Source organism: Macrotis lagotis, chromosome 3 (assembly GCF_037893015.1).
Source record: "Macrotis lagotis isolate mMagLag1 chromosome 3, bilby.v1.9.chrom.fasta, whole genome shotgun sequence".
Classification (NCBI taxonomy): Eukaryota; Metazoa; Chordata; class Mammalia; order Peramelemorphia; family Peramelidae; genus Macrotis; species Macrotis lagotis.
Window position 1 is genome coordinate 270,695,395 of NC_133660.1, and position 9,142 is coordinate 270,704,536.

The 9,142-nt window shown below is 40.9% G+C and overlaps 1 long non-coding RNA gene across 1 annotated transcript in view; it reads left to right on the top strand.

Annotated features, from left to right (window-relative positions):
* LOC141516556 (uncharacterized) overlaps positions 1–8,409 on the top strand; it is a 37,737-nt gene extending 29,328 nt beyond the window's left edge. Inside the window, exon 3 of the long non-coding RNA XR_012476740.1 lies at positions 8,327–8,409. This is a non-coding gene — a long non-coding RNA (uncharacterized LOC141516556). The remainder of the gene's footprint in view (positions 1–8,326) is intronic.
* The last annotated feature ends 733 nt before the right edge of the window (positions 8,410–9,142 follow it).

A 9,142-nucleotide genomic window follows, 5' to 3' on the forward strand; every position in this document is an offset into this window, starting at 1 on the left:
TTTGCCTGGATTTATTCCTCGACAGTTAACATTCTCCTACATTCTATACTCTGCCTATCCCAGTGATTCTGAACCCCGGCTACCAATGTGCAAAACAAGGTTCCTTTATCCAGTGACCTGCTGCTTCCTTACTCCTATCCTCCTCAGTCATACTCCACAATGTCAGAAGAAATTCAATGATCTCATATCTTTCCTTGCAAATTGATTGACAAAAAAAAGTTAATGGACAAGATCAGACTAAGTCTTCTGCCTTGACCTCTGGATTGCTACTCCATAAAAAAACCAACTTCTTTTCATCTTAAACCTCTTCTTTTCTTATTGCTTTCATGGTGCCACTTCCTTCGACATTCTTTCCAATCTTTGTTGTTGTGTCAGACTCTTCAAGAATTTATTTGGGGTTTTCTTGACAAAGATCCTGGAGTGTTTGCCATTTTCTTTTCCAGCTCATTTTACAGATGAGGAAACTGAGGTCAAAAGTGTTGTTAAGTGACTTGCCTAGGGTCACACAGTTAGGAAGCTTCGTGTCTCTAGGCCGTGGTTCTATCTCTGATGGTGTCTCCTTACTATCCCCTTTCTAATATGCGTCCCTCATTGACCTAATTCAGTTCTGGCAATCTTCTCTACGTTCTCTGAGTTACACTCACATGTGGTCATACCCCTCATGCCATCATGCACAAGTTTTCTACTTCAGTAATTATAAACTCTGAAATTCCTTTATCTGGCCATAATTTGTTGTCATTCCATCTTCCCTATGACTTCATCCTCACTTTAGCCTTCATTCTTTCCAAGGCTCTGTTCTTTCCCCGGTCGTCACCTCTGTACTGTTTACACTTTCCTCCTTTCCCTACCTGAACCCTTGGTGAACCAGTTCAACTTGAAACTATCCTCCACTCTCAAAGCCCTTGCCCCCTTGACTAGTTGCCAGTAACTTCTTGCCAGATTCCAGGCCTATGTTATTTCTGCCACCCACTTCTTGCTAGCATAACTCGCATGCTTCTGAACAGAGCTGGAGAAAAGCACAAAACTGCGCTGCTTGGTTCCACTTTAAATGTAAGTAATCCCCTCAACCGGAACCTCACTACAGCAAGGCAATTGTCCTAGTTCTCTTAATCAATTCACCATACAACTCTTTATAGTGGCTATTCCAGATCTTCCTGTAAGTGCATGTAAATTCTGAATTATTTATCCCAACTCTCATTTGCTTTAAATAGTTGTATCCTCCAGAGACTTGTTGGTTACTTCTATCTACTTCACGTTTCTAGATATTCCCCGTAGGGGCTACAACAGTCTTCTCTACTAAAATTGTCCCAAAACTCCAATTTCAGGGTGCTTTCCCCAATATCAATAGCCAGCTATAGTTGGTATTTCCCTTACTTTCTCGATACTCCCCCATGTCACTTAATCAATTCACAACAATTAGCTTTTACAAATGTATATTTATTTAGAAGATTCAGCAAAATACAAATACAAATCTTATGTTTTCTTATTATTTTGGAACACAGTTTCTCCTATCTTGCTTCAGTCCCTTGGAAAAGTAGATTCAAACCTCCTCTGGTCATGGCTCATGGGCAGGGGAGATTCTGCGCATGTAGAACCCATACTCTCATGTTGGGTCTCTTACCGGCCCATCTTCCATTATACTGCTGTGCTTCATTGGCTACTTTTTACCCTATTGAGGACCTGGTCTCATATATCACTGAAAAAAAATGGAAGAAAAGAATACTTCATTGATAAAGTCTGAAATGTGTAATGTGAACATATGCAAATGAACCACCAAGGGGCAGGTTGCTCTTTCTCCTTTCCTCATCTCATATAGCTCAGACATCTTTCTCTATATCTTGTCTTCACTTTGGTCACTCTTTTTACCAAGGCAAGAACCCCATCTCATTCCCTCTCATCTTCTTCAGCAGGATCTTCATCCCTACTCTTTTATCTTTAATCTTTCCAAATCTACTGCCATTCCTCCCTTTAAAATAGAAACTGGACTATCCAGAGTTAGCATTTGGGTAGAGGCTAGGGGAAAGGAATAAGCTTTTATATAGTACTTACTATGTGCCTTCCTCCCCCCTTTCTTTAAAACAAATATCTCATTATCTCAAAGCAGTAGGTGGCACAGTAGATAGAGAGTCAGGCCTCTTCATCTTCATAGGTCCAAATCTAGCTGTGTGATCTTGGGCAAGTCACACCTGTTTGCCTCAGTTTCCTTATCTGTAAAATGAACTGGAGAAGGAAATGGTAAACCACTTAAGTATCTTTGCCAAGAAAACCCCAAATTGGGTCATGAAAAGTGAGACACAACTGAACAACAAAAATCTCATTAGATCCTCACACCACTGGAAGTGACCTCACTTTATCATTGAGGAAACTAAGTCAAGTCAAACTAAAAGTTAAGTGACTTACCCAAGGTCACACAGTAAGTGTCTGAAATCAGATCTGAACTTATAAGCCATCAGCTGCCTCTTCTCAGTCTTCATCCTTCTTAATCTCTCCACAGTGTTTGCCATGTCCTCCTGGAAATCCTCTCCTTTCTAAGATGTCATGTCAGTGCTCTCTCCCATTTCTTCTCCACCCTTTTCACTGCTCCTTCTCAGATTCTTCTGCTCAGATCCTTATCCATGCCATGCCCATTTACCAGAAGTGTCACACAAGTAACCATCCTAAGTCCTCTTTTCTTCCTCCATACTCTCTCATTTGATGATCTTATCAGATTCCATGGGTTCAATTATCATCTCTATGCAAATGATTCCAAGATCTCTACATTCAGCACAACTGCCCTTTGGAAAACTCAATTTGGTAGTCTTTTAGGCAAGCTCAACATGTCTAAAAGAGGACTCATTATCTTTCCCAAAAAAACTTGTCATCATACCAATTTCCCTATTACTGTCATGAACCCCTCTCTTCTTCCATTTATACCAGGTTCACATTCTTGGTATCTGCCTTTTAACCTACTTGCCAATCTCTTGCCAGATTTTGTCATTTTGACCTCCACAGTATCTCTCACATTGATTTTATCCTCACTGCTGACCCAGTCACCAGTCCGGTCCAGAACCTTTTTATCTCTTGCCTGAACTATTGCAATAGCCATCTCTTTTTTTAAAAAAAATTATTGATGCCTGTTAACATTTCCAAATTTCCATCTCTTCCTCTTCCCCTTTCAAAGAGAGAAGAAAGGAGAAGAGAAGGAAAAGGAGAAAGAGAAAAAAGGAGGAGGAAGAAAAAAATACTTCATTGAAAAAGTCTGGAAAAATGTGCAATGTGAATACACATAGATGTACCACCAAGGTTGTCTTCTAATAGCTCTTCTTTCAAGTTTGGCTTGTTCTTAATCCTAACTCTTTTTTTTTTTACAAAAGCTTTTTTATTAGTGTCCCTTCCTCAAGTGTCTCCTCACTCTGATCCATTTTCCACTTAGCTACTAAAGTTTTTTTTACCCTCCCCACCTCAATAAACTCTCAGATCAAGACTTGACCTGACCTCTTATACTTTGTCCCCTCAAACTCTACAATGCAACTATACTAGCCTTCTGGTGGTTTCTCACATCTCCAGCATCCGGGTCTTTAGATGTGAGTACAAAATATTTTGCATCCAAGTACAAAACACCTGCAATGCTCTCTCTTCTCTGTCTTCTTTTAAAACTTAAGTCAAATCCTCCTCCTTCAATAGGCTTTTCCAGTCCTCTAAGCTGTTAACTCCTACTTTTAGAACACTTCCATCTCCTTTGTAAATACCTTGTATGACCTGGTCATTTACATGCTGTCTTCCTCATTAGAATGGAAGCTCCTTAAGAATTGTTTATTATCATGGAGCGACTAGGTGATGCAGTGGATGGAGCACTGGCCCTGCAGTCAGGAGTACCTGAGTTCAAATCCGGCCTCAGACACTTAATTATCACCTAGTTGTGTGGCCTTAGGCAAGCCACTTAACCCCATTGCTTTGCAAAAAAAAAAAAAAAAAAACTTAAAAAAAAGAATTGTTTGTTATGGAATTTGGAATTATGGAAATGTGGAATAATTGCATGGCTGAACTATATAAATACAATAAAAATGACAAATCAAAAAATAATTATTTTGCTCCTCTTTGTATCTCTAGCGCTTAACACAGGGCCTGGAATGTAGTAAGCTGTTAATAAATACTTTCTGACTGACTATATCACAAACAGACAGCACAGAAGGCTGATTATGTCCTTTATAACTATGTTGGTTTTTTTTTAAAGGTATTTGCTTGAGGCAGCTAGGTGGCTCACAGAGGATAGAGCACTGGCCCTGGAGTCAGGAAGACCTGAGTTCAAATGTGACCTCAGATATATAATAATTACCTAGCTGTGTGGCCTTGGGCAAGTCACATAACCCCATTGCCTTACAAAAACAAAACAAAAAGATGTTTGCTTGTTTTTCACATTATTGTCACTTCCAAATGATTTCCTACTCTCCTTCTTAACTTTCCTTCCCACTAAGTACATTGAAATAATACAGATAGAAATAATATAGATACTCACATTGGCATATCTAATGAGGTACATCTCATTCCTCACCTGCATTCCACCAGCTTTCTGCCAAGATGTAGGAGGTGACAGTCACAGGGAGTCCTCAAAAATTCTGGTTGGTCATGGCATTGATAAGAGTTAAGGTGTGGCCTTGGGCAAACCACTTGACCCCATTTGCCTTGCAAAAACCTAAAACAAAAATTTTAAAAAGAGTTCAGGTGGCATGCTGATAAATGTTTAATAACTGGCTCACAGAAAAAAAATGTACTTTTTAATGTTTAATCTGTATCATTATCATTTGCTCCTTAAGCAAGAAAACAATAAATCAAGCCACAATTTGTAGCAGTTGCTAATTTCAGAGAAAGTAAATTCTACAATCTTCAAACCAACAGCAGTATACCTCTGAAAAAGTTCTTCCAAACTTTGCAGGGGCCGAGGGTTGCAAGGCAATGGGGTTAAGTGACTTGCCCAAGGTCACACAGCTAGGTAATTATTAGGTGTCTGAGTTCAGAGTTGAACTCAGGTCCTCCTGACTCCAGGTCCGGTGTTCTAGCCACTGAACACCTAGTTGTCCCTTAAACTTATTTTCTTTACATTCACTGAGATCAGTATCTAAATTCTGATTATAATCTTATGAATCATCAGGGAAGAAAATTCCATTCCCTCTCTTGATTGCTTGCCCCAGTGCTAAAACAACACTTCTTTCTCAAGTGTAATCTAAACTCTTAATATTTTATTTTTCCCCAATTAAATGTTAAAACAAATTTTAACTTTTTTTTTTTAAGTTTTGAGTTCCAAAATTCTATTTCTTTCTCCCTTTCCCCTCCCTGAGACAATAATTTGTAGCATTTGCTACAAACAGTCTGATAAAGATTATACATACATGGGACGGCTAGGTGGCATAGTGGATAAAGCACCAGCCCTGGAGTCAGGAGTACCTGGATTCAAATCCGGCCTCAGACACTTAATAATTACCTAGCTATGTGGCCTTGGGCAAGCCGCTTAACCCTATTGCCTTGCAAAAAACCTTAAAAAAAAAAAAAGATTATACATACATAATCATTGCACATGTATAACCTATATTTTCTTCTACAAATCAGGGCTAGATTTATTGTTTCCTTGATTATGGAGCAAATGTTAATGATATAGATTAAATGTAAAAAGTACATTTTTTCTGTGACCTAGTCATTAAAGATTTATTAGCATAACACCTGAACTTTTATCAATGCCATGACCAAGCAGAATTTCTGAGGACTCACTGTGACTGTCACCCCCTACCTCTTGGCAGGGAGGTTGTGGATTCCAGGTGTAAAATGGAGTGTGCCTTGTTAGATATATCAATGTGATTATCCATGTTATTTCTATCTGTATTATTTCAGTGTACTTCTTAGTGGGAAAGAAAGTTAAGAAGAGTGGGAAATCATTTGGAAGTGACAATAATGTAAAAAACAAGCAAACACCTTTTTAAAAAATTGTTAAAATGGATATAATCAGCCTTCTATACTGTCTGTTTGAGATAGTCAGTCAGCAAGTATTTAGTAACAGCTTTTCACATTCCAGGCCCTATGTTAAGGACTAGAGATTCAAAGAAGGGCAAAAAAATTTTTTTTTTTTTTGATTTCTCATTCTTATTGTATTTGCAAATAGTTCACATTTCCATAATTCCATATTCCATTACAAACAACATCATATTAGTCATTCTGTATAAGAAGATTCCCGGAAGGAAGGAAGGAAGGAAGGAAGGAAGGAAGGAAGGAAGGAAGGAAGGAAGGAAGGAAGGAAGGAAGGAAGGGAGGGAGGGAGGGAGGGAGGGAGGGAGGGAGGGAGGGAGAGAAAAATAGCATTCTTCAGTCTCCAATCAATATCAGTTCTTTCTCAGGAGGCAGCTGGCATGCTTCATCATGAGTCTTTTGAGACTGTCTTGGATAATTGTGTCATTTAGAATAGCAAAGTCATTCACAATTCTTCATTGTATACTACTGCTGTTACTGCACAGAATGTTCTCCTGGTCCTGCTCAATTCACTTCATATAAGTCTTCCCAGCAAACCTCTCCTTACAGGCTAAGCCACCTTTCTTTTGATCTACCCATTCTTGGGATGACTATTACATACCTTACAATAACTATATATCTGAGGTGTCAAAATACTATGAGGAGACATCTTTTGCACTCGCCTTCTGGAACTGATAGTCACTGACCTTGGGCAAACACCAACAGGCTCAGACAGAAAACCTGCTATGATGGATGTTTTGTCACTCAACAACCTAGCCTGTTAGTGCAGTGCCTCACTACTGTTGCTACTCTACACTGTTTGACTCTGTATAGCCTTAAGTATATCATCAAGGTTCAGCCACACTAAAGCAGGGGTGTCCTTCTTGCAAGCTGTTTTCCTCACTTTGAAATTAATCTAATTCCTGACTCTCCTGTCTCTAACCTGCTCTGTTCTACTCTGACCATCCACAGGTTAGAGTCTCGTTTATTCTGGTTGACAGAGGCATCTAGCAGCATATCCAAAATAAGATTGTTCTGACCAATAGGATTAATCATTGACATCCTCAAATACATTATAATAACTGCTATCAACCAGGGCTTTAAAGCTTGCAGATCACTTTCCACTGTTGTTCATTTGTGTCTGACTCTTCATGACTCTGGAGTTTTCTTGGAAAAGATACTATTTTTCCATTCCCTTTGCCATTTCATTTTAGAGATAAAGAAACTGAGAGCAGGGTGAAGTGACTTGCCCGGGGTCACATAGCTAATAAGTGTCTGAGGCCAGATTTGAACTCACAAAGCATATCTGATCCCTTTTGGTCCTCATAATGAATTCTATTTCCATTGCTAATCCATTTTACAAATGAGAAAATAATAATACTGAGGATTAAAAAGTGGGAAAAAACAAGCAGTTTGCCCAGGATCACAGTCAATAAACTCAAAAGGAGGGTTTGACTCTAAATCTAGGGTTCTAGTTTGGTCCATGTTGTAGTGAGTCCACTAAAATTTTTTTTGAAATATATGTGTGTGTGTGTGTATGCATTTTTCATACACATAGTTTCATGTGTGTGTGTGTGTGTGTGTGTGTGTGAGAGAGAGAGAGAGAGAGAGAGAGAGAGATACCCAAGGGTAAGGCAATTTATCCAATTGTCTATTTGGAACAGCTTCTTTGTGGAACCCATGTTCCTTGCAACACAAAGTGACATGTTTGCCCAACCTCACTAAGCAAAATGTGCTTGCAGTTATTTTTTTCAGCCTTGAGTCTTCAATGCCCAGATGCCATAACCCAACTGGTTGTCCTTCCTCCAAGTATTGCTGCTCTTCCTTGAACTTGCTCCAATTTTCCCATGCCCAAAATTGAATTAGGACTAGCCCAAGGGTCAATGCCAGTATTACTTCCTGGTTCTAAATTGTCATATCAAAATTATAAAGTCCCAGAACTGGATGAGATTCTAGAATACAGATTAGCTCTGGGGGTTAGAAAATATCAGTTAAATAATAGGCATTAAGAACCTATTGTCTGGGGACAGCTAGGTGGCACAGTGGATGGAGCACCAGCCCTGGAGTCAGGAGGACCCGAGTGTTCAAATCTGGTCTCAGACACTTAATAATTGTCTAGCTGTGTGACCTTGGGCAAGTTGCCTTGCAAAATTTGCCATTGCCTTACAAAAACTAAAAACAAACAAAAAAACCCCAACCTATCAAGCACTTTGCTAGGCTAGGTACTGGGAGTAGAAAAAGAAACTGTGCCGGCCTTCCATGGGTTTATAATCTATTATAATTATTATAATCTACAGTTTTTAGTAATTGGACTCTAAATTTTACTAGCTCGTATTTTATTTTTCTTCTTTAGGGATATGATTTCTCTCTCATCACACTCAATTTGGATCAATGTACACCATGGAAACACTGTAAACACTAAGAGAATGCCTTCTGTGGGGGGTGGGGGAGGGAAGCAAGAATGGGGGGAAATTGTAAAACTCAAAATAAATAAAATCTTTCTTTAAAAAATAATTGTACTCTATTTGAATTCATTTTAAAACTTTTTGATTTTCTAATTCTCTCCCTCCTCCCCCAATAAGAAGGAAAGCAATGGGCTGTCAATTATGTGTGAAGACGTGCAAGATGTTTCTATATTAACCATATTTCAAGGAAGGAAGGAAAGGAGAAAGGAAGGAATAAAGGAAGGGAAAAAGGAAGGAACAAAGAAAGGAAGGAAGGAAGGAAGGACAAGGACGGAAGGAAAGGAGGCCGGCACACAAGAAGGGAGGATCCAAGAACGGAAGGAAGGGAAGGAGGGAGGGACACGGGCAGGGGGCAGTCTGGGCTCCCAGCGCGGGGCCCCGCTCCTCGGGGCCGGGCTCCGGGGGCCGGGCCCCAGGGCGGCTCGCGGGCCCCGCCCCGCCCCCTCCCAGAGACCCGCGGGGGCGGCTGCGCGGCGGCGGCCCCTCCCCCACCCCTGCGGGAACAGGGCGGCCGAGGCGGGGTCCGGTGGGCGGGCCCGGCAAGGCAGGCGCACGCGTGCCCGCGCAGGCGCAGCGCGTCACGACCCTCCTGCCGCGGCCCCGCCCCCAGCCCGCCCCGACACACATGGTGGGAACGTGAGGGGGCGGGGCCGGGCCCGGGCCTCTGGGCCAATCGGCCCGCGGGAAGCTCGGAGCCAGTCGGC